Here is a 6,682-nt window from a genome sequence, read left to right on the forward strand (position 1 = left end):
GAGTGTGGACTCACACCTACCTGGTGTGCTCCCCTCTGCTGGCATAGCTCTTGTCTCTGAAGTGGCCATCTCTGGTGAGATTATTATCTCTGGTGATGTTGTCGCCTCTGCTGAGGTTGTCGTCTCTGGTGAACTCATCTCTAGTGAGGTGCTCATCTTTGCTGTGGTTGTCATCTCTGCTGATGTGGAGACCTCTGGTGTGGAAGTGGAGGGCACTGTGGTGGTCAGAAGTGGTGGGCTGGATATTTCTGATAAGGACATGATTAAWGTAATGGACATGGATATATATGTTAGGGTTAATCTTACATTTTGGGGAAGCTTTGAGCTGCATTCGGTGAGTGACAATGGACAGGGTTACCTGCTCTGATCTCTATTGTGGTGTCCTCTCTCGCTGCGGTGGTTGTATCAGGCAGTGTGGACAACAGTGGTAGGACAACAGTGGTCATCTTTGGTGAAGTGTACATCTCTCCTGCAGAGGTTGATTGTGGTGTGGCGGTTGTCACCTCTGGGGTTGACACTGGCACTGTGCTAGCCAGCCCCTCTAGGAAGGACATCTCATCTCCGGGGGTTGCTGGCACCATGGTGCTCGTCTTCATTGGGGATGTTGCCTCCCATGTGCTCTCCATTATTTCAGTTGTGGCCTCCCCTGTGCTCTCCATTATTTCAGTTGTGGCCTCCCCTGTGCTCTCCATTATTTCAGTTGTGGCATCCCCTGTGCTTTCTGTTATTTCAGTTGTGGCCTCCCCTGTGCTCTCCATTATTTCAGTTGTAGCCATCTCCTCTATGGGGACTGCTGATGCTGGCACTGTTGTCTCTCTCAGAGATGTCATTAGTTCTGTGAATGTTGTCCCTTCCATGGAGGTTGCCTCCTGTKCTAAGGCTGTGGGCTCTGTTGGATCTGACTCTTCTGTGAAAAAAAAAGAAGAAAAACACCCCACACGTGAGCACTGTGCAATGGGCATGTCTGCTAGCTACAAGCCCTGTTCCTCAAGAATGAAGTGAAATCAAGTCTAGTTATTCTGGTGGCATTGTCCATCTTGTCTGGGGTCAGTGGATTGAATGGAGGTGGGTAACAGCCAGTTTTAAATTTTTATTGGAAGCAAGGGAAAGTTCTGGTGTGGCATCTGCTCCCAGCCCCAGGACACCACAGCCCAGGCACAGCCAGAGACTCTACAGGATCCTGGCATGGAGCAGGGGAGCTGTGGGGCTGCTGGCAGCAGCAGGGCTTGGTCATCATTGAGAATGCCCTTYTGCAGAGGACTGGGACATCCCCAGGAACAGCCTGGGCAGTTCTCTTGGGATGGTGCTTGGTGCAAGGGTAGGAGTGGACCAGAATCATCTGTTGAATATATCCAGCCCATCTCAGGCACTGGAGCTACGAACACCAGCAAAAAATAAATGGCACTGAARAAGACCCTGAACACATCACACATAGATTAAGGGAGGTATTGTAGAAATTTTTGTTCTTTCCTTCTAAGTGCAAAGCACTGGTGTAGTTAACACTTTCTTCTAGCATGGATTCAGCTCTCAAGACTCTTACTTTCTAAGGAAATGTGGAAAACTGCAATATAGGTATAAAACACCTGAACAATCTGTTGTCATCACCTATATCTTGCTTCATGATAATCTGTTGCTAACACAGGACAAAATAAGATACAGATTAACTGTATTCATCTAAAAAATAATGGGAAAGTAAAATGAAAACAGCAAGGTGACAGACTACTCAAAATGGATGGGTATTTGTAAAGGAAAATTGTATTAATGGACCTAAATGAAGGMAGACTTGAAAAATACGGAAAGAATCCAAAGTGGATTGTGAGCTATGACAGATGGGTTGTGACTGGGAAACAATTATTGCCCATAATGAATCCATTAAGAGTTCACCTAACTCCATTCCTTCCTGATAAATTTTGCCTATCAGACATAGCTTTTGCCCCTGATTTTGAATTGTTTCCTTATTGCTACTGCTGGGTGATTAGATGGAATAGCTGTTGCACTTATTTCACTGTGTATCTGATCYTTGGGGTTTTTAATTGCTTTGTATGGTTGAGCACGCCCACTTTGTATACGGCCCTAGTGAGAAAAACATGAGTTCCTGCTGACTTTGCAGGGTCAGCAGAGTGAAAGGACAGGATTGTTGGGAAAAAAATGTGGGAGTACCTGAACAGACGACAGAAGCATCTTCATAGTGGGCACAGTTGTGTATCCTCCACCCCGTGTGGTTACAGCGCAGCAAGGACTCCTCATTTCCACTGCACCTCACGTTGTCCAGCACGATGTCCCCCGAGCCCTGCCCAAAGTAGGCACTTCCTAAAGCTGCAATGGCCCTGCCACAGCCCAGCTGTCTGCACACAACCAGGGCGTCTGCCAGGTCCCAGTAGTCATCACAAACTGTCCCCCAGCGTCCTCTGTAGTAGATCTCAACGCGACCTTCGCATCGGTGCCTTCCGTTCACCAGCTGGAGGTACGGCGCTTTGGGAGAGAGGGSATGGAGCACACAACAGTCAGGAAAACAAGCTGGAAGGGACTGTAAGGAGAATCCATTCTGTCCTCTTTCCCTATCATCCCTAGGTGTTGCCCAACCCAGTACTAAGTGCCTGTAAGCACAAACTACTTAAGCAAGAAAAAAAAATTTAGGTGAAGTTTGATGACCTAGAGTCCACAAACCTCAATTAAACCTTACAGCTTTTAAGAGTAACTATAGTGGAAGAATTCCACCAAATGTTCTACAGAATGGTCTCAACAGGACTATAAAGATTTCAATAGGAATTCAGTGGCTTTATTTCCTATATACCACTAAAATATTGTATTTTGAAATAAAGAAATAACCGATCATGTAGACAGCTGATTACTGCATTCATTCAGGCAATCTGCTTTTCAGTTTGAGTTGTCTTGTTTAGACATTCTGTTGTGACCAGCATGAAAACCCTGATTTTAGAGATCTATTTTTGGTRAAGAAGTTTATTAAAGGCTTTAACACCAAGTGTAAGCAGGCAAATAAATGTTGTAACTTCAGATTTGCAGTATTTACACTTTGGAAATCAAAACATTCACCCTGCACTTGTTATATTTTGCTTTCCCGCCAAGTACATATTTACCTTGTTATTAAACACTAAGTCATCCAAAGCAAAACAAACCTCAGAAGTGAACRGCTCCATGATTTCTTCAATGCACCAAATTCTTTGCTATTGAACTAGAAGTACAGTCAAKATGGTCACCAAACTAAATTTGCCCTGATTTGTATGACTTTCAAAGGACAAAGGTATAAAAGTGCCCCTTGACTTATATCTTCTTGTTCTTTCGAATAGTTACTTGAGCCCGCACATTTTTGCTTGAACCCCACTCACAGGGTCTGTGAGAGGTGAAACGTCAGAGTGGGATTAGGAAATTAAAGCCAACCTAAACCAGTTTTATTTGCTTTATTTCAAGGTCTGTCACCACTGTGAGAGCATAACCATCAGCTGGGGATGAAATTGGATAGGTTGAGTCCCCCCTCACACTTCAAAGGTATCAAAAAGACAAAAGCCTGTGATTATACAAATCCAACAAATATTCTGCCCAGGGAGGCAGAGAGCAGAGAGAGCTAGAGCAGCCAGAGTGAGATGACTTATGACCAGAAAAGCAGGGGACAGAGGAAGAGAATTGATGAAGTGGATGATGGCAATATAAATTATCATCATGATGCTTAAATTACTCGTTAGAAAAATCATCAGCAATTATTCTAAGATACACATAGAACTGTTTAGCTCAAAGTCACCCAAGMCACTTAGGAGACAGAAACTAATCATGAAAGGAAAAATTTCATGACCATAAAAATGTTGAACCAAAAGCATTTAATCTCGCATTATTTTTAGATGTCCATCATTAAACCACAGTGCCTGGGTGTGAAAATGTAACTCTGTGTTAAATTTTGTTAACTTGTACATAAGACCAAAAAGAACCAAATAACAAAAGCAATATTAAATGTATAGCATATGTGTGCACACACAGAGTCTGTAATAAAATGCACAATGAAAATTGATAAAGAAATAAATATTTCCATAACTTTTAGACCAGATTTCTGKAACTGTAATAATACCTCATTCATGACATACTCACAGACACAATTCTTGCTGTGGTACAAGGCACTGAGTACGATCACGTAGCAGCAAAATGAACTCCACAAAATGGTTCAAATCATTCTTATCATCCACTTTGATGATTAGTTCACAATTTTAGTAGAATGAATCTACTATCTCTGTCAAACAATTCCCCCTTTATTCTTTTGCACAAACCAATACCAGCCTGMTTATAATTTCTGCTCTTGGAATCAACAGAGAGATTTCCAAGCAGCCTTTATGGTTTTTATGTGTCCAGAAACAAATCTAAATATTTTACCTGTTTTGGCCTCCAGAATTGCTGGACCCAACARGAGTAGCCATGTCCAAATCATGGTGGTACCCATCTCACCAGGTGTTGCTGGTAAAAAGGATCTCACAATATATAGTCTCTATTTCTGAAGGGGAGTGGCTCTACAGGTTTCTTTTTCGACAGGAGAACAATAAAACAACCACAATCCTCTTACTTGAAACAAACAAATGTTTGATTTGTTATTTAATATTTTGTAACTTCCTGGGTTTTGCAAAAAGACAATATCACAAGAGTAACATTTTCCATTGCCTGGAAGGAACTATTTATGCTACCACAGGTTTCACAATCGTCTCATTGTACCAAAAATAAGAGAGCTCCTGTCCAAAGATACCTTTCGATTCTGGCTGATGAATCTCAGCATTTTTCTTTCATGGGGAGGTTCCTGGACAGGTATTGGGATGGTWGTGGAATCTTGAAACTTAAATGGGTTCTTCCAGCAGTACTAAAAGACAGTGGCCAACTAATGTGGCAAGGCTCCCTGGGGAGCCATGAATGTCCTGAAGCTTCAGCATACTTTAAACAAAATAAGATCAGACCTGGTGGCCCTGTTTAAGTATAACTGGGGGGTCTCTGAAGAACCTTGCAGTTGCAGTTAGAAGTTCCAGCTCCAGTATAAACCTATTATTTTGGGCACATTTAAGTTCAAACCAAAAATTGGGTCAAAATTCACTGACAGATTGCAAGGAAGTGTCAGAGAATCARGGTGAACTGATAACTTTTTTGTGCAAATGCCATGGAAAAATCAGTGGATTTGACAAATAGTTAAGCAAATTACATAGGTTGAAACTTAATTTTCGTTCTAAAATTTCATTTGATCCTTTGAACCAACAAATCAGGAGGAAAAAAAAGTTCAGCTTTCTTTAGATTAAGAGAACTTCTTAATGTATTCCTTGCTTAATTTTACACAGTGACTGTTACAGATCTGTCATTCTTTGAAGAATGAATCCAAGGCTTTCCCACAATATGAAATAATGCTTCATTCTCATTCATTACTATCTTGCCAGAGTGGTTACTCTCCTCTGTTTCTGTGTTTCTAACAATTTAACAAGAGAAGTTGATGAACATCCTAACACTGAAGAGCTGGAAATTGTTCTCCATCTCATCCCTATTCCACAGCCACCATGTCTTGGATGGAATCATCACCAGTTAAAATTGTTGCCATGTACAAATTTATTGCCTGCAGGGACAGTCATCAAGCATGAACACCAAAGCCCAGGGGGAAAAGAGAGTGATCTAAACCATCTTTCCACAAAGGCCAATATCACTGGAATGAAAGAAGGAAGTGAAAAATACAAGAGGCCAAAGATAACTTTGGAAGCCTTGAAAGTGAACATTCAGAATGGTAAATATGTTTCTTCTTTATCCAAACAACCACATTTGCACATGAATGAGGATATGTACACAAGACCTGTTATTCACTGCTCATATTCTGGTTTTGACACCTTGACAAGAAGAAAACATCCAGTATATTTGACTGGCCAATCAAACACTGCAGTCAGTGAAGCGAGAGTGAGTGATGGATCACAGTCCTTCTCCAAACTCTTGCAATAACTGAAAAGGATGACAAGGAAGGGGAACATGAAAGGGATTCCCAGGTGGTTCAAGACTAAAAGATGTCTTAAGCTGCCCAGGTACAACAATAAGATTGATTGATGGATTGATGGATTGATTGATTAGTTCTTCACTACCTTCTTCACTAATAAATTCTTCATTTCAAAAATCTAGATAACTCTAGAGATCTTTATTATCAGACAATCTCTGCACAGGGGAAATAGATAAATAATTTATTTTAATTAATCTTAATTAATGCAAATACCACACAGTATTTCACCCTTCCCACTGGCTAGGTAAATCTCTTGCAGTAACACATTTTTGTTCTCAAGGTCTTCTTTTGGCAGATTAAGGTAATTCCCAACCCATCATTCTGTGAAAGAAGCTACACTGAACTTTGAAAACACTTTCTCTTCTGCTGACTAYTGTGAGGACAMTTTGCAAACACACTGGGTATTTTTRTGATAAAAATGAAAGGACAAAAAAGATTAATCAGCTTTCACCCATGACTACAGGTAAGTATCTACACTGGGATAAGGATGTGCACAGACTTCTCCAAAAAGGAATAGTAGTCTGAATCCAGWCAGGAAAATTTGTGGCAGAGAGATCATTCACCAGGYAAATGTACCTTTAGAGCATGTAGCTTTCCTCATMATCAAKCCCAGTTTTCTTGAATCCTGCATTTCTGTTATGCATATGGATCAAGGGAGATGGCAAGAAA

Source organism: Malurus melanocephalus, unplaced genomic scaffold (assembly GCF_030028575.1).
Source record: "Malurus melanocephalus ecotype Western Australia unplaced genomic scaffold, MMel_1.1 scaffold_494, whole genome shotgun sequence".
In the NCBI taxonomy this organism is placed as follows: Eukaryota; Metazoa; Chordata; class Aves; order Passeriformes; family Maluridae; genus Malurus; species Malurus melanocephalus.